The sequence below is a fragment of the Lactuca virosa genome, chromosome 9 (assembly GCF_052849685.1).
Source record: "Lactuca virosa cultivar CGN04683 chromosome 9, Lactuca_virosa_CGN04683_v6, whole genome shotgun sequence".
Taxonomy (NCBI): domain Eukaryota; kingdom Viridiplantae; phylum Streptophyta; class Magnoliopsida; order Asterales; family Asteraceae; genus Lactuca; species Lactuca virosa.
The window spans coordinates 60,932,303-60,957,567 of record NC_136434.1 but is presented as its reverse complement, the minus strand read 5'-3'; positions in this window follow the sequence as shown (position 1 = coordinate 60,957,567).

The window sequence follows — 25,265 nt, the reverse complement described above, 5'->3', positions numbered from 1 at the left end:
AGGTGTTCAGAGTAGTAGAGGCATAAAGGTGGAAGCTTTATGCCATTGTACCTCTCCATACAAAGTTTAAGGAGTTGTTTTGGCCTTTTGAGCAAAAAGGGTCATGCATGGGTGCAAAGGTAGTGGCTTTGTGTTATATCACGACCCTAGGAGGCCAGATCTGGGTCTTGGATGCCTTAAGCTAGTTGGAAATCGTCTGAATAGTGTTGGACATAGAGAGACTCGGAGAGTTAGTTGTGGGACTCGGTGATTCAGGCCAGTTCTTGCCCCAAAACCCTTCTGTTAAGGGTATGAGTTGAGATTGGAAAGGGGCTCAGTCAGTCTGAGTCCAGAATGGTCATGAAGTTCATCATACTCGACGAGTTCAAGGAAGAACTCAGCGAGTCTAAGGCAATCTCCATAGTTATGAAGATGGACTCGACGAGTTGTTCATACAACTCGACGAGTCACAGACTAGACACATTCATATGTGGATGATAACTCGACGAGTTCAAGGATCAACTCGACGAGTCGGATGAAGTTGGTCCCGATTGTGTGGTTGAAGGAGAACCCGTCGAGTTATTGCTAGACTCGACGAGTGGATTCGGGGTTGTATGGGGTTGGAGTAGTATGGACTCGACGAGTTGGTGGACCAACTCGGCGAGTCAGGTCAACTGGATGTTGACTTTGACCATTGACTTTGACCAAGTTTGACCAGGGTCGGCTTTTAGATTATTATAGTCTAAATGTTGTTTTGGGTATTGATAGTTTGGAAAGCCGAAGGGTCATCAGTTCAGAAGTGCCGGTTAGCAGTCAGAAGTGTTCAACGAATCTTCTGCAGTGTGAGGTGAGTCTCCTCACTGATTGTATGGGTCTACGGCCACAATGCCGGCCCATTTAGTTTATGTATGGTAGGAAGGCCTGGGGGTTAGCCCTAGGCATTATGCATGAAAGACCAGGAGGAGGCTCCTGGCACACAGTATGCTATTATGTATGGTAGGAAGACCCGGGGGTTAGCCCTAGGCATTATGCATGATAGACCAGGAGGAGGCTCCTGGCACACAGTATGCTATTATGTATGGTAGGAAGACCCGGGGGTTAGCCCTAGGCAATATGTATGAAAGACCAGGAGATGGCTCCTGGCACACTGAATGTTGTTATGTATGAAAGACCAGGAGGTGGCTTCTGGCACACCGTATGCTTAGTAGCCTAGTAGAGTAGTATGTATAGTTGTCTCTGTGATGCTTGCATGGAAGATCAGGGGGTGGCCCTTGGCACTTGTCTGTAAGACCCAGGATGTGGCCCCAGGCTTGGCAAGGAAGACCACGTGCGGCCCGTGGCAAAACAGCAAGACTATGTTTGGCACATAGCACCTTACTTGATTATGGATATGTTTGTTGTGTATGGCTCATGGTTACGTATGGCATGTATGGATCAGTTGATATGTATGGTATGTGGTATCTGGGGAACTCACTAAGCTTCGTGCTTACGGTTTTTAGTTCTTTGTTTCAGGTATTAATGTTTTCCAAGGAAGGAGCTCGGGGCGATCGCAGCGCATCACACCATGTTTTCCGCACTAGATGATCTTTGGGATTTAAACTCTGATAAATGTCTTATTGAGAATGTTATTAAATGATTGAGCAAAATTTATTTAGCGAATTTTAATTAAACAAAGCGAAATTTTTGGTCTTGAATTTTGGGATGTTACACACGTTTTGGGTTTAGTATTACTATGACTTATGTTTAGATTATTTATCCTAAATAATCTTCTATCAAAAACATCTATTTATCGTTGTAACGAATAATTATCTTATTATTCTTCAACCATCTAGCTCAATCTTACGGGAGTTACAATTATCTCCCCTTTAGGATGATTACGTGCTGGAATCATCAGCAAAACAAAGCTTATATAATGTTTCTGCAAGTAATGTTTCAATCCTAGGTAATAACTTTAGTCCTATGTCCTTCCAAATGAGTATCAAACTCTTAGACTTCTTAACTGCTCATGGTGTTCAACCTTGCATCTGCTCTGCATTCTTTGTTGGACCTTCAGTCCTAACTTTCGAGCAGTGGCGGAGGTAGTAAGGGGGCAGACAGGTGCTTGGCCCCCGCCAACCTTCTTATCTATGAGTTATGGATGCAGCAATCCCACAAGCAAAAAACAGAAAATTTTAATCTATTTTAAAATTATGAATGTTATTTTGTCCCCCTTTAAAATACAAGATCAATTTGCAGTTATATAAAAATTAAGATTGTAATTTGTAAGCATAACAAAAAAAAGTTGAAAATAAACCATATGAACTTTCCTAAATATAACAGATTACCAAAACTATATTAGATAGAGATTGCAAAGAAATCTCAAAACAAAAACTAGCTAATCAGAAAAAAATCACACGATTTCAAGGCGTTTAAACAGTGTAGACTATTAAAACCATCAATTATCAAGATTTGTAAACAGATATAAAAAAAATTCTACAATTTTTCCTTTTTGAAATCTACCCTCGCCGCCAATCTTCCTTCCACAAACTTCGCCCTATGTAGTCTACGGGATGTGTGCATCTGCATGTTCGTTTTGCCTACACCGATCGCCTACCCTCAATTGTGTTCCTCTGCTTCTCGTTGAAGATAAAAACCTGCTGTCTCAAAACGTTGAGTTTATTTCTTCTAGTATTTTCCAGGAATATAACAGGTTACTGAACTTCCTAAGGTATTTGCACTTTTTTCTCAAATTTCTCTAGGCAACTTAAAAGACTATTAAAGCATTTATATTTTCTGACATCTGATAGAAGCTATAAAGTATACCTACGAATATTTAAGTATTTATCTAATAATATATATTTGTTTCTTAGGGATACATGTCAATTTGAATTTGATATCATAATTTGTAATTACTTATTATATAAGTTGTTAATTATTTTTAACTATTTGATCTTGTTAGGTATTACAGAATAGTTATAAAAAGTTTATATATTTGATAGGAATTTATAGAATGATTATAAAAAATATATAAGCCCCCTTTATTTATAATTTCTGGCTCCTCCCCTGCTTTCGAGTTACAAACTTGATCTTCATCGGAGACTCCTCTCCTTCTCAAACAGACTCAAACCATGATTAGATATTTGATTTGGCTTAACAGATCAAATGGTCATGCTCTAATGAACTTACATTGGATGATGCAATGGCTAGACTTACGTATCTTTGAGTCAAACTTTGGTACGGATGATACCTTCCTTCAGGTTCTAATGTGGTATAACCATGTCGTTGTAGGTAACATTTCTAGCGACGATTGTGATACTTTTTTCGATTGCTTTGATCACATTTTCCTAAAATATTTTAAAGTAGAATACTACATTGAACATGGTTCTCTGAACCGGGTAACTTGCTTCGCAGATTTATCTTAGTCGGACTCGATTATGACCACGTGGGTCGGAATAACATTTTTTTCCTTAGTCATCATCGAAGCAAAGGTAATAACGAACATGAACAAAACAAATTCAACTATTTGTGTTTTTAGTAACTTTATGACTCATCCTGATCCCAGTATGCGTCCTATGCTTTCGGTAGTACATGCCCACACTACCTTCCACACCTACTCATACTTGTCCCAAAAGTTGTCTCGCAGTTTCGAAGTCAACATACAAGAAAATAATCACATAGTAACTTATGATAATTTAGAGATTTTATAATTTCTGAAAGTGATTACAATCATCTTCAAAGTTTATTAAACCCTATGCCTCTTATATCAGGTTACATATTACAATACTACATATGTGGGACGACCACTTCATGCTTTGGACTCAGTATAAGCAATTTTATTCTCTTGATTTCCTCAAGCGACATCTATTCCATCTTCCGTTGCATCTAGGATCATCTGGAATACCCTTGCATGTGGCTTTGGCGGTACATTCGGCTATGCACCTTCCTTTTTCCTTGGGAATTCATGCCCACTACCTCCACATTCGTAACATTTTTTTGTCATCGAATGTACAATCTCTAGAGTAGTGACTAGTCCTTCCACATTTGTAGCATGTCACCTCCCCGTCGCATCTCCCAAAGGTGGTTCTTCTTGCTCCTATTGCACCATTTTGCTTTAGTGTTATTCCCAGATATCTTGATGTTGGGGTCAGACTTTAAGATTTTACTCTTATTATCAGAGTTCAGGGGTCCGTAACTCTTCCTCTTCTCGCCAACTTCAGTCTTGTCGGTGGCTCTTCTCTTGATCATGTCTTCCACAGACCTTGTAGTCCAGACGGCTGCCTTGAAAGTATGTACCTGTTTAACCGACACAGAGTACTCCCATGGAAGTCCCTTGGCATACTTATCAATCTTTGCTAGTTCTTCGGAACAATATGTTGGGTGAACTCCATTTTGTCAGTGAAAGCATTACTATACTCATAAACTGACATGCCTCCCTTTTTTCAATGTTAGGAGTTGATTCTCTAACTCCAACATATTTCCTTCTGAGCAGAACTTTTACTTGAAGTGGGTCAAGAACTCTTCCTAGGTTAGTTGTAGTGGTTTGTTAGGACTTAAAGTTTTTCCCAACGTATTCCACCAACGGATCGCTACACCCTTGAATTGTCTCACGACGTAGGTGGTTTGCGACTTGCCAGTGGAACCATATGTGATGCAAGCTAGCTCCATTTCCGAAATCTAGTCCATGACTCTAACTGGATCTTCCTTCCCTTTAAATGATGATGGATTGCAAGTCGTGAAATCCTTATAATTGCAGTAGCCTCTTGGTTCATCATTCCTTTGGATCTCTGAGTCTTCCAGAGGAAGGACTGGTCGTTGGTGACTTTCTGAGTCACCGTTTCCTTCCTAAACCGTTGTTTCCTGAGAAGGAACCGGCCCACGGTTAGTTCGCTCAACAACTATTGGTTTGTTGATCAGTGGTACTCCACACCCAGCGTTAGCTAGCTTGTGGGTTATAAGTTCTCTGAAATCACGCCTTTTCTAATCTAGCATTTTCTACATCATCAATCAAACTTCGTCCATAGGGTACTGAGCAGCTCATGCTTCGACATTTTCAGGTGTTGGACCTTCTTCGTTATTGATGACTCTACCTCCCCTTGAGATCATTATGATGCTCTAAACTTGTAGGTTGGAGTATTTTAGTATAGTAATAATTTACTTAATATATATATATATATATATATATATATATATATATATATATATATATATATATATATATATATATATATATAGCACATATTAGCATTTAAGGCATCTCCATATAGTATGTTATTGCTTGAGTCTATAACTTAGGTATTTACCCTAAAGCATGATATCATGTAAATCATTTAACACATAATAGCAATTAAGGCATATTCCTTAAAGTATTCTAGTGCTTGTTTCAATTCAGGTATACTACCAAAAATAAAATAGACACACACCTCACAATCATTGCTTAGCATTCTAAGTTTAAGTATAGAAATACTAAAAATTCCTAGTTCGCTTAAACTAGTGCCCTGATACCAACTGTGACATCCCCAATTTTCTCGACCAGAAAATACCTTTTTATTTATGCTTATTTTAAATCAAATATTTTGTGAATGCGGAATTTGTCCCATATAGTATTTCTGAAGAAATGTTTTTCATTGATTATTAAAAGCTCGGGATGTCATAACTGATACAAGAAACATAAGCACAAACGTAATCATTACAGGCCTTACAATATCTTTTATACTATGGCCAATATGTCCTCGAATCTCTCTTCAGATCCAAACATCATTATCTTTGTACTGCTTCCCGTGATACAAAGAAACTGAGTGGGCCAGGTTTGGAAACCTGGTGAATACATAGGGTTTTCAACCCACAATAATATAATTAACTTTTGTTTAATTATCTATCAAAAATTTAACCCGATTACCCATCCTTGTTTTCTTCTATATTCATTTCTATGGAACTATCCTAAGGATCTTCGCCAACATCGCATTTTCTTACATATTCATCGCTAAGGATCTCTCCTAAGGATCATCGTCTACATCGCGTCTTGCTCTCTTACCTTCAATTGGTGATACCCTGACATAAGACCAATCTTTGAATAGTATCTTGTCCCTTACAATTGATCGAATATATCATCATTTCTAGGCAATGGGTATTTATTATTTATTGTTGCTTTGTTCAGCTCTTTGTAAACTATGCACATCATCATGCTTCCATCCTTCTTCTTCATGAATAACATCGGAGCTCCCCATGGTGAAGAACTATAGGTCTTATGAAACCTTTTTCTAACAACTCCTGAAGTTACATCATGACCTCCTTCATCTCTGTCGGTGCTAGTATGTATGGTGCTTTTGTTATTGGTTTAGTTCCGGGCAACAAGTCTATATGAAACTCTACTTGTCTATCATGGGTTAATACAGGAAGATCCTCGTGGAATACTTCTGAAGATTCACACACCACTGTATTCTATGTATCTCCTTTTTATCATTCTTTGCATCGATTACAAATGCTAGATATGATGTACATCCTTTGGCCAAACACTTTCTGGCTTTTATCATGGATATAATTCCAGAATTAACTCGGCGTTTGTCCATGTACACCACAAATGATTCTCTTCCAAGAGGGTTTACTCTCATTATCTTCTTTCGACATAGTATCTCTGCATCATTTACACTAAGCCAATCCATTCCTAATACTATATCAAAACTATTTAACTCAATGGGCAATAACTCCTCGTGGAACTTATTCTCATTCAAGTCAATGATGGTATTCTTTATGCATTCGCAAACAGCATTCGCAAACAGGTACAAACTTTCCGCGAGCTACCTCGACTATTAAGGCATTATCTAATCTATCTACATGCAATGCTAATCTTCTACCATATTTATGAGAGATAAATTACTAGTTCGCTCCATAATCAAACAATATATTGGCAGGTAAATCATTTACTAGGAATGTACCTGAAGCAACATCTAATTCTTCCTTTGTTGCTTGTAGAGTCATTTGGAATGCTCTCGCCTTTGGCTTTGGCGTTACATTTGGCTTCGCAACCTCCTTGTTCTTCGGGCAATCCTTCTGAATATTCCCATCCTCTCCACAGCCATAACACATTCTCTTGTTGAATGTGCACTCATTAGAGTAGTGACTGGTCCTCGCACATTTGTAACAGGTCACTTCCTCACTTTATATTCCAAAGTGCTTCTCCTTACACTTATCGCACCACTTTGCTTACTTGTTTCCCCCAAACTTCTTGTCATTGGAGCCAACCTTTGAAATTTTGATTTTCTTGATGGATCTTGAAGATCACTCAAACTTCCTCTTTTCTCCATGCTCATCTGTCACACCCCCAAACCGGAACGGCGGAAACGTTCAGGGGCAGAGGACGTCATGTACAGTATCACAACAATTGTATAATAGTAATAAAAGAAACAACAACCATTGTATTAATAATATATTTTACATTGTTTTCAAAACATTGCCTGATTTACATTAAAACAATAGCAAAAGATAATACGTAATACTACTATGCTCCGTCTTCGCAACACCTGAGAGGGTACCTGTCTACTAACTTTCCTGAGAATACAAGTGGTTTGAAAAAGTGTCAACATTAAAGTTGGTGAGTTCATCAGCGTTTTTATTATAAAAAGTATATTATTTATTCTTTGGAAAAGTTCGTCTGTTCCTACAGAAAATCCTATATTTTCTTAGTAAGAAGTGTGACCATACCTGCTCCTTCTATGATTACTTAGTTTATACTAGTTATATATAAACTAATATCGAATGGACAGTTGAATGTGTAAATCTGCCCTAAGCCCACAACCAAACAAGGAACAGGAAGTAAGGCGGAAATCACACATTCCACTACCTATCGGATATTATTTATATGTAACTCTGATGTATAAACTAAGGAACTATAGAATTAACAATTAAGGGTCCTTTATGTTATACTAATTTGTAACTAAGTGTTGAACCTTTTGTAAATAAGTTCCTAGTTCCACTTACTCTATTGTAAAACATTGTTTTCAGTAAAATAATTGTATTTGTTTTTAGAAATTTAAATCGAAAACTGTTTACCTTTAAAATAATGATGTTTATCCTAGAAAATCCTATATTTTCTATAAAACCGATTTGTAGTCTTAATCGTTCCAAGACCGAAAAGCACAAGTATAATTCCCATACTTAGTTTCATGATACCTAGTTTTATTTATAAGTAAAACTAGTTGAAGATGTGTTTGCTCTGTAAACTACATGTGATGTTACTACCCTCCTATGATCACTTAGTACATACGAGTTGTATATAACCGAGATCGAACAGACAGTTGAATGGGTGAATCCGCCCTAAGCCCACAACCAAACAAGGAATAGGAAGTAAGGCGGAAATCACACATTCCACTATCTATCGGACATCAATTTTACATAACCCTGATGTATATGCTAAATAATCACAGAGTTAATACCTCTTAAGACTGTTTAAGAAAAAGTATATTACTACGTAAATATGTCGTTGTTTTCTCCTTGTAAGTTCTTATAACCATACTAATATGACGGATATCCTGATATGACGTTCTTCAGATGTCAGTACCGTTAATGACATTTGTCACCCCAGATAACTGTAGCTAACAGTCAGGGCGCAGGATTGTTAGTCCCATATAGATTTATACACAAACTCACGCTCTCCCTCCAGGAGACTCTGGTTCATAAGCCGAGACTTCTGTTGGTACTTAGGTAAGTACGCGAAGACATGTCTCACAAATCTTGTTACAATGAGTTCACGAGGAATACAGTGAAAAACCTTTTGGTAAATAAAAATGTAATTTTTATTTAAACATGTTTATGATGATAATCATTTTAAACTGACCCATAAATTATACCTGTTATACTTTATATGTTTGTTTTCATATTATTTTTCTGTTATATATGTAATAAAAACCTCGTTATTTTAACAACTTTAAAAGTTTATAAGTTTGGCAATAACGTTTATTTAGCATTTTTGCGTAAAGTGTTTATAAAGTATAATAGAACGAAATAAACGATTTATATTTTTAAACACAGTAATTTCTTGTGTTTTACTTGTATTCCCCCCCCCCCCTTAAAACATAGAAAAAGTATGGAAAAGTGTAGGGGTATGAACTCACCTTATGTGTGGTCACGGTTTAGATTACGAGCTAAAATGGTGACTTCGAGCTAGTATACGGGAAGGATGTCGTTTCCTAATAGATTTAAACACATAATAATATGTGTGAAATTTGATGAAACTAAAACTTATGTGTTGTATAAACACCAAATAATTGAAGAATACTTACCAAAACTTAAATCTACTTTGAGGTGAAGACCTCCTGGAACTTGAATTGAAAGAATGAAAGAAAAAGGTGTTTGATAATTTGATAGAGTTTGTGAGTGAATTTCGTTTACTGGAAGTGAATAATGAAGAATGAATTCATTGAAGTATCTTACATAGGAAGTAAAATGAGGAGGTGATGTGAGGTTTACGTTGGTAACTATATCATATCACATTGGGAAGCTGAATAGGATAAGATATCTAGATATTTTAGGGTGTTTTCGGATGAATTACATATATATAAAGAGGGTTTTCGGACTAGGCATGTTCTAGTAATGAGTTTTCGGATCTATAGTCAAAGGGAAAAGAGTTTTCAGATTCTAAGTCTAAGAGAAAAGAGTTTTCAGATCTTTTAATGGGCCTCAAGATGTGTTTTCGGTTCTAGAGGGCCTTGGGCTTTGGTTTTTATGGTTCTACCCTATTGGGTTTTCGCCCCAAGTGGGCTTTCAATGTGTTTTCGGATCAAGCCAAACGAAAACACCAATTTGGAACCAATTCCTAACCGTAAACACCTTCTTGAATCAATTCCAAAACCGTAAACCCTCTTTGAATTGATTATATTGGGCGAAAACTCCTTTGTTCTAGAATCCTATGGCCGAAAACACATATATGGGGTTTATTTATGGTATAAACCCTTAGCCTTTCAACTTATGTTCATTTATACTACCCTAAATTAGCTTAGGTTTCAATCCATACTTCATTGTTAGCTCTTTAAACAAGCCCTAAGGCTATAGATCATACAATGCAATAAGGATTGCAATGTGGTTTCACTTGTACTTGGTTAGGGTTTAGGCTTTGCTTGATCAAAAATTTCGAGTTGTGACATCATCTCTCTCTCTCTATATATACCATTCTCTTTTATTTGGCTCTCAAAATTATTAGTTGCTCAGATGGCGGCTTTCAAGGTGGTTGCCAGCTTCATCATTGGACTGAAATCCATTGGTATTCAAGTAGCAAACTTGTTTATCTTGGAGAGTTCAGTTGGAACCAAGTAAAGAACTAGCTTCATCTTCTTTGTAAAACTTACAACATACTCGTTAACGCTCATCTTGCCCTTATTTCGCTTCTGGAACTCATTGTTGATCTCCACGAGGTCTTGCTCAGAATAATACTATCTTTTTAGCTACATAAGGAAATCTTCCCATGACATCTTATTGGCTTCTCCTTTGAGCATAGTATCAGCCAATAACTTTCACCAGCTTAATACCCCACTCTTTAGCTGTCGGACTGCAAGGACAATCCGTTGTCTGTTGCTGCAGTCGCAACTCTCAAATACCATATCTATCTCTGAGATCCAATCTGTGGCTTCTACTGGCGTTGGGGTTCTAGAAATACTTGGCACTTTAGATGCCATGAAATCCTTGTGCTTGCACCCATGTCCATTTTTTCCTTCTAACCATATGTTGTTTAGCTTGATTGACAGTCTGACTGTAGTTTCCTTCCTCATATTGTTTTTCATTCAGATCCTGTTGCGTAATGGGTGTCGTGGTTTCATCCTTATTCTCCTGTAGGAGTTGTCTACCGTCCTCTTTTTTTCGGTGTAGCATGGCTTACATCAATGCTTGAACTCCCTCTATCATGATATGTTCAACTATTGGCACAACTCCAGGTGCATGCTCAATTACACGAGGCTCAGGCTGTTGATTCCCGTTACCAATTCATAGTCCACTCCGAGTTCTCACCATGATGATCTATAAACCAAAGCAGACGTTCAGTGTACCGAGACACGATTTTATCTAGTAAATGTATTATTCATGACACATAAATTCTCCTTATCACTCTGAAAAGTTATATGCCACTTCTAATACATTAAACATAAGTTCAGAATCATGAACACATAAAATTTCCAAATCTAGGTCGGCAATAAACCTCAAATTTAATCAATTAATAGCAATCTAGGTAGGCAACCTAAGGCATGCTATAACATAAATCATTTAGCACATAACAACAAACTAGGCATCATATCCTAAAGTATTCTTATGCTAGTATCAATTTACGTCAACTACCTATAGTATAATAGATACACATCTCACGATCATCACATATCATTATAAGTTTAAGTCTACAAACCCTCAAATATTCCTTGTTTTCTTAAACTAATGTTCTGATACCAACTGTGACATCCCCATTTTCACAGCCAATTTAAAACTATTTATTTATACTTATTTATTTCAAAGTATAAAACTTGATGTAGAATTTGTTTCCAAAACATAATATATTTCCGAAGAAACATTTTTCTTTATATATTAACCTTGGGATGTCATCGTCAATACAAATACATAAGCATAAACTTATCTTAATAGGCCTTACAACAATCTATTATACTATGGTCTAACAACTCCTCAAATCACTCATCAACCTTGTGCCTACGTACCGCTACCTGTGATATTAAGAAACTGAATGGGTCAGGGTTAGAGGCCTTGTGAGCACATAGGGTTTTCAACCCACAATAATTAAGTTCTTTAATTATAAAATTCACATCAAATAATTCACCCGATTACCCATTCCCGTTATTCTCACATACTAATCCTAAAATATCGATCTCAAGGGACCTATCCTAAGGATCATCATCAAAACGGGTAGACAATATTGCGTGGAGGATTCCTTTAGCAATTTATGTCAATAAGGCAACCATGCATGGGGAGATAGAGTAAATCAAATGAACAGATAGTTCATTGATACCTGCAGGATGTGAGCCTGCAACCGTTTCCAATGGGTTGTCTAGAATAGTTCATAGTCGTTATTTATACTCTGCTAGATGACTAGTTCATTAATAGTCAAGTCCTCTCATCATCATCTCATCATTTTCATCGCCCATCATTACCCAATATATTTTATATAAATATATGAAAATACATATATGATTAAATCAAGTAAAAATCATATAATTCATCTAACACAGATATCAAGTAATACAAATAATAGGCACACATAACATTTACTCATCTAGATACTTTATATCTATGTGTAAGCTAAAAGTAACTATGCACTCACTTATTAAAGTGGATGACTGGAAAGTTGGGCAGCGCTTCGCTTCAGCACTTATCCTTATCTTTGATGCGACCTAGGTTCAATTATCACTAAGTGTTAGTTTATTATTTCTTATGACTAGTGACAGTCTAGATTCCTCAACAATCCAATGTCTACATCAAGATCTATCAAGTAAAGAGCAACCAGGTAAGATCATATCGAACATAGGGTCCATTTAGTATAGAGATTATACTATTTGGAAATCCAAATTTAAACACCTCATTAAATCTAGCCTAGACATCACCCCCATAAGTAGATCAATCAGTAATATGACTTGGAATCACTGACAAGTCTTATTTATAAAATCATAATAACGACTATGAATATAAATATAAGTTACACTAAAATCAATATAAGTGTAGCTTAACTTAGGGAGATTTTCCTAACAAAAGTCTGGAAATTGCACCGGCAGAACTCCGACCTGGTAGCTACTAATGTTGGGAACCCATGGACCTCAGAGCTTCGGCAAAATACCCTAAATACTAAGGATTTTCTACCTAAGGGAGTAGAAACTCGAGAGATATTGTTAGGAGAGGTGTGAAAATCAAATCGGGGGCTGAAAGCTTTATATAGGTGAAATATTAGCTTGCGTGTCGCGCCCTGGGGTAGGTAGGTTGGCTGGTTTCGAAAGTGCCACGTAACATGAAGGTAGGTGGGGCTGAAACTTTTAAAAATTAATATCTCGCTCATACGAGCTCTATTTTCGTCGTTCATTATATCTACACATAGGTATTTCCGAGTACTACAACTTTCATTTAGACTCAGTCAGCTAATTCTCAACCGATCTTAAATTTAACAGTCTACGAAAACTACACTACAAATGGTTGTGTAAAATTCATAACTTCTTCATACGAACTCCATTTTTGATTGTCTTTATATCGACAGACTCCGTATTACGAGATATTCAATTCTTGTTTAGAATTTTTTTTCTAAAAATCAACCAGTCTAAAATTCGATTTCTGTGTCCGTACTGCTGTGCTAAAACTTCGAAAAATCGTAACTTCCTCATGTGAAGTCGGATTTAGACGTTCTGTATATGTATGCTCTTGGCTTTAAGATTACTATGACTTTCATTTAGATCACTTAGGCTAATAAGCAACTCATCTAAAATTTACTTTTTACAATGCACTTTGTCGTATTGGGTTGAACGCGAAACTTCAAAGGATCATAACTTCTTCATACGAAGTCAGATTTAAGTGTTCCTTACATCCCTGAAATCCTCATCATGACTACTTCATCTTTCATCAAGGTTATTTATCCTAATTAATATTTTATTTTAATATATTTTTAACCCTATATATTAAGTTTCAACTAATATTATATACCATATAAGCATATAAATCACATACATTCAAACTGTTTCCTTTTATTTATTCATAAAATGATTAAAACTGTTGACCAATGTCGATTACATATTCTATTAATGCCTAAGGAGAAATGCGGACGTTACAAAAAGTGTAAGATGAAAGCAACTATTCACTCACTTGTTAAAGTGGAGGACTGGTGAACCCGGTAACACTTCGCCTAACACCTTTGCTTTTTGTTTGATGTAACCTAGCTATGAATGTCACTAAGTCTTAGTCATATATTCTTGGTGACTAATGACATTCTAGATTCCTCAACAATCCTAATGTCTACATGAAGATCTATCAAGTAAGGAATAACCATGTAGGATCATATCGGAGGTAGGGTATGTTTGGTATACAAACTATATAGTTTGGAAATCCCATTTTAAACACATCACTAAATCCAGCCTAAACATTATCCCCATAAGTGCATCAATCAACATTTTGACTTGGAATTAATGATAAATCTTATTTATAGATTCATAATAACGACTGTGAATATAAAATACAAGTTACACTAGAAGCATAATAAGTGTAGCTTAACTTACATAGGTTTATGACAAAAGTTCGGATAGTTCGCAGGCAGAACTTCGACCCGAAAACTTATATCTCTTCGACGACTAAGGGCTTAAAGAAAAACTTCTAAAATCAAGGGAAAAATTAAGCTAAAATCTCAGAGAATCGCAGAGAGAAATGGGAAAGGTGTAAGGAATGGAATGGGGTTGCAGCTGTTATTTATAACTGGATTTTGACAATGCACACCGCACCTTTCAAGGTGTGTGCTATGTACTTTGGTCGACATCTCTCATATGCCCTGCTGCCATGTGTCATAATTATGGTGGTCCGCATCCCACCTTCTAAAAAAAGTATATTTTCTCATACGATCCCCGTTTTTGATGTTCTTTATACAGACGTGTAGCTATTGACGAGTACTACAACTTTCATTTAGACTTCATCGGATAATTCTCACTTTAGTTTTAAAGTAATAGTTTTAAAGGGCTTAGACTGTTAAAACCCGTATAAAAATCATAACTTTCTCATACGATATCCGTTCTCGACTGTCTTTATATCGACAGATAGATATTGACGAGATCTTCAACTCTCATTTTGATTGTTTTCGTAACAATCAACCATTCTTAATTTCGGTTTATGTGTTGCATATTGTTGAGCTGAAACTTCTAAAAATCATTAACTTCCTTATATGTAGTCATATTTGGACGTCCTCTATATGCACGTTCTCAGTTTTACGATTACTACGGATTCTGCTTAGATTATTTATTCTAACTAATCTTCTATCAAAAACATCTATTTATCATCGTGACGAATAATTATCTTATTATTCTTTAATCATCTAGCCCTATCTTGTGGGCGTTACATCGACTGAGAGCAATTTCAGGATGGATGACTCATTGAAAACTTTTCATTTTAGGTGGTCTAAACCGGAAAATATTGTTTTATATGCCAAATTTATGTTGAAGATAATGGAAGAATCGAGTTTTTTGAGATATTTATGTTGTAGAATGTTATTTTTAATGTCACAGGCATTTTGGTCCTTTTAATGATATTTGAATTTGTAGGATGATATTATGTGCATGATATGTGTTTATGGTAGGTTTAAAATTTGTGAAATATGTTATGTTGGTTGAAGAAACGAATGGAAATTAAAGAAATGAGATTGGGGTAAATGGTATTGATAAAAGGAATGGGAAGGTTGTTTCCAGCCTTACCATGATGTGGTGAGATACTTGTCGCGACACGGTGGGTGAGGTAGTGGTTTAGGTGAATCCTCCATCGTAAGTCATGGGCAACATACTTTGCTCTGTGGTGTGGTGCATGGGCGCCACAACGCGGTGGGTGAAGTAGGCTAATATGGAGAATGGTTGCCACAACGCGGTAGAAGGAAGACCGTGAGTTCATTTAAGTCACCACGGCGCAACGAGGTGTTCACCACGACGTGTTTCGAGCAGAAATAAATTTGATGTTCAGGTTTCATTTGTTCATAATCAACTCCCATCTTCTTGAGAGCTCACCTCTGGCAATTTCAAGGTTGAAGAGGCATCAAGGGGCGATTTAGCTTACTAGAGGCAATGTGAGTGCATCTCAAACTCTTAGGCTAGTTGTTTTCTCCATTTCTCTAATTTATGGAGCTTTAATGGTGATTTTTGATTTTGAGCTTAATATGTGAGATTTTTCTTGATTAACTTGTTGTTAATGTATGATTAAGTGTTTAGAAGCTTAATCCATGGTTTTTATGAAGTCCTAATGGTTCAATTCCATGTTTTAATTCTAAGGTTTGAAACAATAGAAATGGAACATGGTGAAGAAGGTGTTTGTGTAGTATAATGTAGTTAGATTAAGTTGTTAGTACCTTTATGGTAGTGGTTTTGCAAGTATTTGGAGAAAAGATTTGTCAAGTTGGCGCTTTACCCAAAATATGAGTTTTTGGTAAAAATATATAGTGGTGTCTTAATGGATTAAGACATGTATTAAGGGGCTTAATGTATATGAATTTCATAGGTTGTGGTAAGGAAAAAATTAGAGCCTTTGAAGAGAAGCTTTAGAGAAGTTGTAAGTAGGTTTCTATTCCACTACAAAGGTGTTATACTATCATTTAGAGTATGATTATGAGAAGTAGATCATGTCAAAGCATATGGATATATGGATGTAACTGTTAATAACATCATTTTTAGATTATGTTATATTGCATAAGTTATGTTATGTGTTATGATGTGTATGCACATTCATGCATTGAGTTAAATCAAGGGATCCCTAAGAAAGAATATGCTTATAGTCATGCATGGAAACAAACATGGTAATGTCCGGTTGTTTATCTGCAGGTAAATGAATAGATCTTGGTCAGTTATGTGACAAGGTATATGTGTAAAGTATGAGTAATGTTATATGATTATATTGTATATATATTATGTTATGTTATAACGCACCAGACTTATATTCTGACAGATATTGTTTCCATATGTTTATAGGTTCAGGTAGCAAACCATAGAGTGTGTGGACTTAGAAGCATCAAGGACATCATACTAGACTTTTGTTTCATGTTTATCCCTATTTGTTGTAGTTATGATTAGGATATGAATTAGTAACATCCGTTGAAGTTTTTGGGAATACTTTTAAAAGATTTATAAAACTTTGGTTTTGTGTTGTCTTGTAAACTCTAATATTTTCCCAAAATTTAAATGTTTTATGTCTATAAAAAATATAGGTTGTTACAAAGTCCTCAAAGATTTATCCAATGGAATTATTAATAAATACGGTTGTACATAAAAAGATTTCATGGGTGTTCCATCCCATCTTATAATAGGAATCTTGATCCCAATGTAGTCAATATGTAGGTTCTAGATATGGAAATGGAATTTGATGCATATTGAGAAGAGCAATAGGCAGAACTTGAGGTCAAAAGGTTAAAAGTCGTGCCTTGACTTGGTGGATAAAATAATAGGTTTATTCAATAATTTTTGATAACTTATCTTTCAATTCATTCTTGGACAAGCTCAAAGAAATTTTTTGTATGGTGGAATATGTCTGCAAACTTAAAAACCTTTCTTTCGCTGAAGAAGAGTAATTTAACCATTATGATATATAATGCAAAATTATTTGACCATATGAGATTTGTAAAAATTCCTAGTTCTATATGAAGCAACAAAGATAAGACAATTTGTGGAAGGTTACCTTCAAACTACCAATACCTATAAAAGACACCCATACTAGCCACAACCATGCATACGATTGGAAAAGTTGAGAAGTAACTTATGAAGAGAGATTGTGAGAGAAAAAAATGAAAATAATAAACTTAATTGTTAATGGATTTGGGGAAACAATAGCAAGCATAAATTTTTTTAAAAATGAAATACAATTGGAATTCGCACAAGTATTCGAGAGTGTTGTTTCATTCCTCCATGGAGAACTCTTTATTCTAAGTCACAAGATGACTAAATTTTTCACTATCTCTTTTTGATTACAAGATCAAGATTAAATTATATATTATATTTAGAATGACCACTACTTAGCTTTCAAGTCGCCTCTGACAACCAAATGAAATTGGAATAATATGTCATCTTTTATTTTAAAGAATAGGTGCTTTTGGTTTTGTCGGTGTTAATGAAAGAAGATATTACTTGCTACAATGTGGAGACAAAGAGCATTATGTGATTGTGTGCACGAAGAGGTTGAGAAAATGTTTTGATTGTCACGGTGTAACATCCCTAAAATACTAAGTAAAATTTTTTATTTTAAATCAATCAAAAACACCAATCATTCATTCCAAAAACCATCAAAGTATGATAACATATAAAATAGTTATCAGAGTACAAATAATATTCTCAAATGTGAAACATTCGTGGATGCGATGCAATCACGTCAAACTCTTCCCCTTGGAACCGGAAGTATCTGAAAAACATTTTAAACATAAACCGTAAGCACAAAGCTTAGTGAGTTCCCCAAAATAGTGCATACCATACATACATATCAACACAAGGCTATAACTGGTCTTGTTCACCCCCGGGTCTATTTCACCCTTGAGTCCCTTTCGACTTAATCAGTATTTTTCAACCGAACGGGTCTATTTACCCCCCCCCCTCCCCATCTCTATTTCACCCTAGAGTCTCTTCCGACTCAATCAATGTTTTTCAACCGAACGGGTCTATTTCACCCCGAGTCTATTTCACCCGACATACATATAGCATTCATGCATACAAGCATACAACAAGAGTCACAAATATAGCAAGTACATACAACAACTATTGTACTACACTATAGAGAGAAGATTCACCTCAATCGATAAAAAATAATTCTCACACCCGAGCTGCTGGTCCAAGAATCTCCTCTCACTATATATATATATATATATATATATATATATATATATATATATATATACATCAAAACCAACCCTAATTAAGAATTTGGGTAGTAATCATAATCAAAGGTCCAATTTATACCTTCTCTCTCTAGGGTAAAATACCATTTTACCCTTCCAAGACTAGACGCCACCCAACTTGACCTAATGCTAAAAAATGACCAAATACACCTTCTGGTCATATGACATACGTACTCTAGCTCTACACCAAGTGTAGAGCCTTCCCACAAAAAACGGGGCAGGGCACACTACGCGCTGCGTACTCCGAGGTTACGCCCGACGTAATCCCACTATTGCAAAAATCCAACCTAAAGACTAAACGTCCAACTCACAGATCAGACTCTAATAGACATCTAAATTCATAAAGTTCTTGACTTTATGCATTTGCATGGCTTAATGGAGTCCAAAACAAACCATAGTTCCTTAACATCCTCTAATGACTCCAACCCCTAGTATGGGTGAAAAGAAACCATCAAGATCCCATTTTTATGACTTAAAATCGTCAAAAATAACTAGATATGACAATCATAAGCTATGAAGTATCTTTTAATCATAAACACCAAAACCATGGTACCAAAAGCATGTAAAACTCTAAGCTAACCTAGATCTAAACCAAGGAATCATAAAGGTTCTAGCTTTATACCTTCTGTGAAGAAATGAGAAAAAATCAGTAAACCTAGACTAGAATAGTCCAAGTGTTGAAAATACTGAAACAGAGTTTTAGAATCGTCAAGTGGCAAGTAGTGCGGAAAATAAAGAGTTGTGAATCACCAAGTTAATGATGAAAACGTTTTTTTAATGTTCAAGATCAATGATTCAAATGTTTCTCATATTCATGAAGATTCAATTACAAGTGTTTGAATGTAAAACACACTAAAACTCTCAAATGGCTCTATGAAGACTAGTCTAAGCAGCAATTATGCAGAATGAGCAGGAATGATCAGAAAAGAGCAACTTTATAATGGATCCCAAGGGGCCTATTTATAGGCTTTGGAAAATCCTATGACATGGCTTGACCAATCAGGTGTTGACACGTCATCATGACTTAGTCATCAGTTGACACCTTTGCCCTACTTAACGGAGAATGGATGGAATATTCCAATTCCGTTAGTATTCCGTTAGGGTTCCATCCAAGTTATGAGTCTTCATAATTCTTGAACTTTCTTGATCAACATTGAAAATGTGATGAGCAACATGAGCATCATGTTGCTCAATTGTCTTCTTAGATGTCATCAACTTCCAGAAGTGTTGTTGATCATGTTGAGTAGTTTCTTGAATGTTGGAATGTGCTTTGAACTTGAGGATGTACCACAACATGTTCATGATGGACCATGGACGAAATTCATGTTCCTTTGAGCATTTGGACGTGACTTCATTGTACATGATGAGCCATGTGCAATCTTGTTGAGCCATCACTGTGATCATGTTGATCCATTGACTTGAGTTGAGCCACCAAGTATTCCTGTTGAGCCATCAACTCTTGTTGAGCCAAAGAGTTGTGGATGAGCCAACAATGTCTCTGATGAGCCATCAATATTCCAGATGATCCATCAACGTCTTGATGTTGATCCATATGATCTAGATGTGCCATCTAAGATCATGATGATCCAACTAGCTTTCAGCAAGTGCTCCATGTCAACAGCAAGTGCTCCATGTAAGCTTCAAGTGCTCCAACATATGATTCTTCAAACACTTGTTGAATCTTCAGGATCTTTCCAACCTGAAGCATTCTGATAACGTTTATTAGAAAATATAAATCAATACTCAACTTATTTCAAGTGACAATCACATCAAAATATTTCCAACAATTTCTCCCTATGTGATGGTTACTAAAATAACGAGTTGTAAAAAGTGTGTAAAAAGGAAAAATATTGATTTAACATTTTCCCCCTCTGCTTCAATGGAATTTTTTGTTGAAGCAGAAACAAAAAAAAACTTTAAAGAAAAATTCGAAAGAATATGTTCCTCGAACTTGAAAGATTTTGTGAAAGAAAATTTTAACTTTCATAATAACAACTGAAAAAAAAAATTGGAATGATAAAAAAATATTCGAATTTGCATGATCTAGACAAAAATATTTTTGTCAAGATAGGAAAATAAAGTGACAAATATCAATAACTTGCAAACTCGTGTTGTGTTTTATTTAGGCCAGAAGTTTGATGAAAATATCAAGTGTTGAATAAGAGTGAAAGACTTGATCTTTTTTCCACAAACGAAAAATAAATAAAAAAAACTTTGATATTTTGCTAAATCATAGCAATGAGTGTTTTGATAAAACAAAGTTGCTAAGTCTTGACCTTAAAAGACTGTAACATATCAAAAAAAATGTTTTATCACAAATGATATTTTCAAAATAGGTTTGGATAAAAAAAATATGGATATCCCTTGAATAACAGATAAACGCTAACAACCCGATAAAATTTTGAAATTTAAACTAAGATAATGGTTGTTGATGCCTTATCCAAGAGATAGCAAAAAAAAAAAAATAGAGAAAAAAAATAAAATAAAAGTGTGGAAAATAAGATCGCGCATGTGTGTAAGTGGAAAAACAAAAAAGAATGGCATGGATGCTTATAATCAACATATGGTTGTTCTCTTTTATGACATTTAAGGTGTCACAAAGCTTCATGCAAGGGTTACGAAAAAAAATTTGTCACAAAAAAGTTTGTGAAGCCTTGGTTCTACACAACATTTTGTTGGGGGTTTCTTGAGGTGCATGAGCACTTCACCTTTGCTTTCCAAGATAGCTCGATTGTGACTCATGAAGAAAAGAAAAGGTGGCTCAAGAAGAAAAGAAAGAAAAATAAATTAAATTAAAAAATAAAACTGAAAAATAAATATTTTTCTTGAGTTGCATGAGCACTTCATGAAGCAGTTCACATTTACACAACCTGGTGTGTAAATGGTTTTAACTGATGTTGCACAAGAGATGATGATGCTCGAAGTGAGGAAGTGAGGAGCTGTGCGAATCATATATTGAATCCTTAGTGATTATTCAACGGGAATGAAAGACCTTCACTCAAGCATGCATATGAAAAAAAATTGACATGAATCTTACCTAAGGTTTGTAGATGAACAGATGATGCTGTAAGATTCACAAGTGATGACTCTCTAAAAAGAAAACTGCTCATATACATTGATTTGAATATCAACAAAACACACAAAAAAAACATCTCAAAAAAACGTGAGGATTAGAGACATTGTATCAGATGCACTAAAAAGAATTAAGCATAAGATCATGACTAAAAAGAAAAACTTCACAGCTAGGGAGGTTGATGACCAGACAAGATGATGCTCACAAAAACATGATTCATAAATCTGATCATATACTTAGATCATATCTGACTAACAAAAAAAATCGACAACTAAAAAGGAACGCGATACAAGTATATGTATCAAGGGTAAAAAAACTTAAGAACTAGGACTGAAGTTAATCTCGAACTCTCGACAATTACCTGATGATCATAAGAGGATCACGAGATGGAGATGCACCGATGATCAATTGCGCCAACAACAAGATTACCAAAAACTGAGGCGTTGCTGATTGAAGTTGCGCAATGGAGTCGGATCAGAGTTGCGCCAATGATCAGTTGCGCATCTGGGCGATGGTCACGATGTGAATTGATGATGTGCCAAAGAGGTTTGACTGAATATTGATCGTGACCAAGAGAGGGATGATGCGCCAAGTTGATGTTATTGTATACATGGGCTGAGATGATCGTAATCGGATGCACCAATTACAAAGCCTGATCACGACAATGGTATGGAACGATGGTGTTGAGGGAGATGGCGCACATGAGTTGATCGATGAGCAATAAAGTGGCGCACAAGTTAGAGTATGGAACAGGAAGAGGAGATGTTGCTCCACGTAATCTGATCTTGTGAAATTGAGAACCAATCAGCAAAAGATGTTGTGCCAAGGATAAGAGGGTCTTGCGCCAAGGGATTTAAATCGAAAGCAGATGGCACAATTGGAATTCAGATGCGCAATTGTACTAGGGTTGGTGCAATATGATGATGATGAGGGATGGCGCAACTGAAAAAAAAAACCGTGATGGCGCAAGTGGCTGTAGTTGCGCCAAAGGTAAAGGCAATGATGTGCCAATGGTATTTTCAAGATAGGAGTGATGGCGCAAGATGTATACATGCTCAAGATAGGAGTGATTACGGGCTAGGAGATGTGCCCAAAAAAACCCGGACTTGATGCTCACGATGAGATCACTGTTGCTCCAAGACTTTGATGCTCACTAGGGTTTCGAAACATGAATGTGGATCAAGTAGGTGATCGAAACTTGAATGTGGATCAAGAGGTGATCAAAACCTGAATGTGGATCAAGAGGTGATCACGAAATCTTGTTGATGATCAAGAGGGTTGTTGATGCTCAAGATGGTGGATGCTCAAGTGATGATCACGAAGAGGCTATGGCTCAAGAAGGGGACTTGATACAAGAATGTTCCTCACACAAGGTTGAGCAAGAGATTTCAAAATCCTTGTTGATCACGAAAAAAAAGTTGTGAGGGTCAAGAGGAGTTGCGAAATAAGGAATGGCTCAAGAGGGGATACAAAATCCTTGTTGATCACGAATGGGTCAAGAGGGCACACAAAATCCTTGTTGATCACGAATGGATCAAGAGGGTATGCAAAATCCTTGTTGATCACGAATGACTCAAGAGGTCACACAAAATCCTTGTTGATCACAATTAGGGTTTGAAAAAAACTTGTGGCTCAAGAAGAGTTTTCAAAAATTGAGTAGGTTGTTGAGCCAAACTAGGGTTTTAAAAAAAAACTTGTGGCTCAAGAAGAGTTTTCGAAAATTGACTAGGTTGTTGAGCCAAACTAGGGTTTAAAAAAAACTTGTGGCTCAAGAGGATTTTTCGAAAATAGGGTTGTTGTTGAGCCAAACTAGGGTTTTGAAAAAAAAAATACTTGTGGCTCAAGAGATGATTTTCGAAAATAGGGAAGTTGTTGAGCCAAATTAGGGTTTGAAACTTAAGAAGGCTTATGGCTCAAGAGGGATTTCAAAAATAGGGAAGCAGTTGAGCCAAATTAGGGTTTGCAACTTAAGAAGGCTTATGGCTCAAGAGGTATTTCGAAAATAGGGAAGTAGTTGAGCCAAACTAGGATTTTGCAACAAAAAAGGGTATGGCTCAAGAGTGGATTTCGAAATAGAGGTAATTGAGCCAAATTAGGGTTTTGGAACAAGAAATGACTTGTGGATCAAGATGAATTTCGAAATTTGGTTGTTGAGCCAAATTTTCTGTTGTGCCAAGGCTGCTTGTTGCTCACCAACTAAAGTTGCATGTTGCTTACGCGACTGTTGCTCACGAAGCCTTGTTGCTCCAAGCGAGTATGAGAGTAAGAATTTGTGAGAGAGTGAAAAAGAAAGAATGAGAAGTAGAAGTGAGGTATTTATAGGTGAAGGTTTCTAGGGTTTCTCAATGGGCCGAAATAGGGCTTGCATGGGCCAACTTGTGGTCCAGAAGGCTTGGATGGTACTCAAGTATAAATAGGAGAATTTCAACTTGAGTCGCGAGCGCGAGAATGATGCCTTGAGAATCAAGAAAGAAAAGGTGGTGCATGCATGGATGATATCTTTGAGACGTGCATGGCACCTAAGGAAAGACCTACTCGAAACGTGCATGACATACTTGACATGTGTATGGCCTACTTGAGATGTGCCTGGTTTACATGAAACGTGCATGGCTCACTTGAAATGTGCATGGCTCATTAAAAACGTGTATGGCCTATTTAAAACGTGAATGGCACATTTATTATGCTTTATGTGGACTTAATGAGCCACATGGGCGTGATGCATCATATGGATGAAGATGCCTCAAGTTGTTGATCATGTGCCAATGTTCTTGAACATGCTTTAATGGTCTTGAACATGTTTCAATGTTCTTGAACATGCTCCAAGTGACTGAAGAAGCTCCAATTTGGTCCAAGTGATCAAGATCCGTCAAGTTGGTGAACTTGCTCCAAGATACTTCCAGTTGATCAAGATGAAGAAGATGTTCCAAGATGCCTCGAGATGATTAAGTTGATGAGGATGGTCCAACATGCCTCAAGATGATCAAGATGAATGAACATGCTTCATTCATTCGTCCAGTTGGTCAAAGGAGGAGGAGATGGTCCAAGATGGTCTAAGATGATCCAAGTTGGTTGTTGTTGCTCCAAATGTGGTCCATGTACCTAAAGTTGTTCCATATTGGTCCAAGAGCACGAAGTTGCTCCAAGATGCTTCTTTAAAGCTTTTGATCTTGACCTTCTTCCCAATATACAAGAATGCTCCATAAACCAAGACAAGCACATATGGTTTTTCTTTGAAGAGGATGATCCATTGTCATAAGATGCTCCACTTGGCTAAGGATGTTCCATGATCAAGTAAGTGATATTCTCTATCTAACTTAGCCGCTTTACCTAGAATCTAAGGCATGAGTTAAACAGAAAGTATAAAAGTGCAAACACTAAATAATCTAACTTTGAAAGTGGTGTGTATGCATATAGATAAAGAATATGAGAGGGGAATAGTAAGATGTCGTGAAGTGTGGCATGTGAAAACAAGCACTTTAAGGAAACTCTAGTTGACTGATTTAGAGGCATTGAGGATTATTTTGCTGTTACTTACAGATTTATCAAACAACTAGATTCTGTGTATGATTCTTCACTTCGCGTTGTAAAGAATTCCCTTGTGGATTATTATGTTTTGAATTCCTTAACATCACACAGAATAACCCGATTTGTACT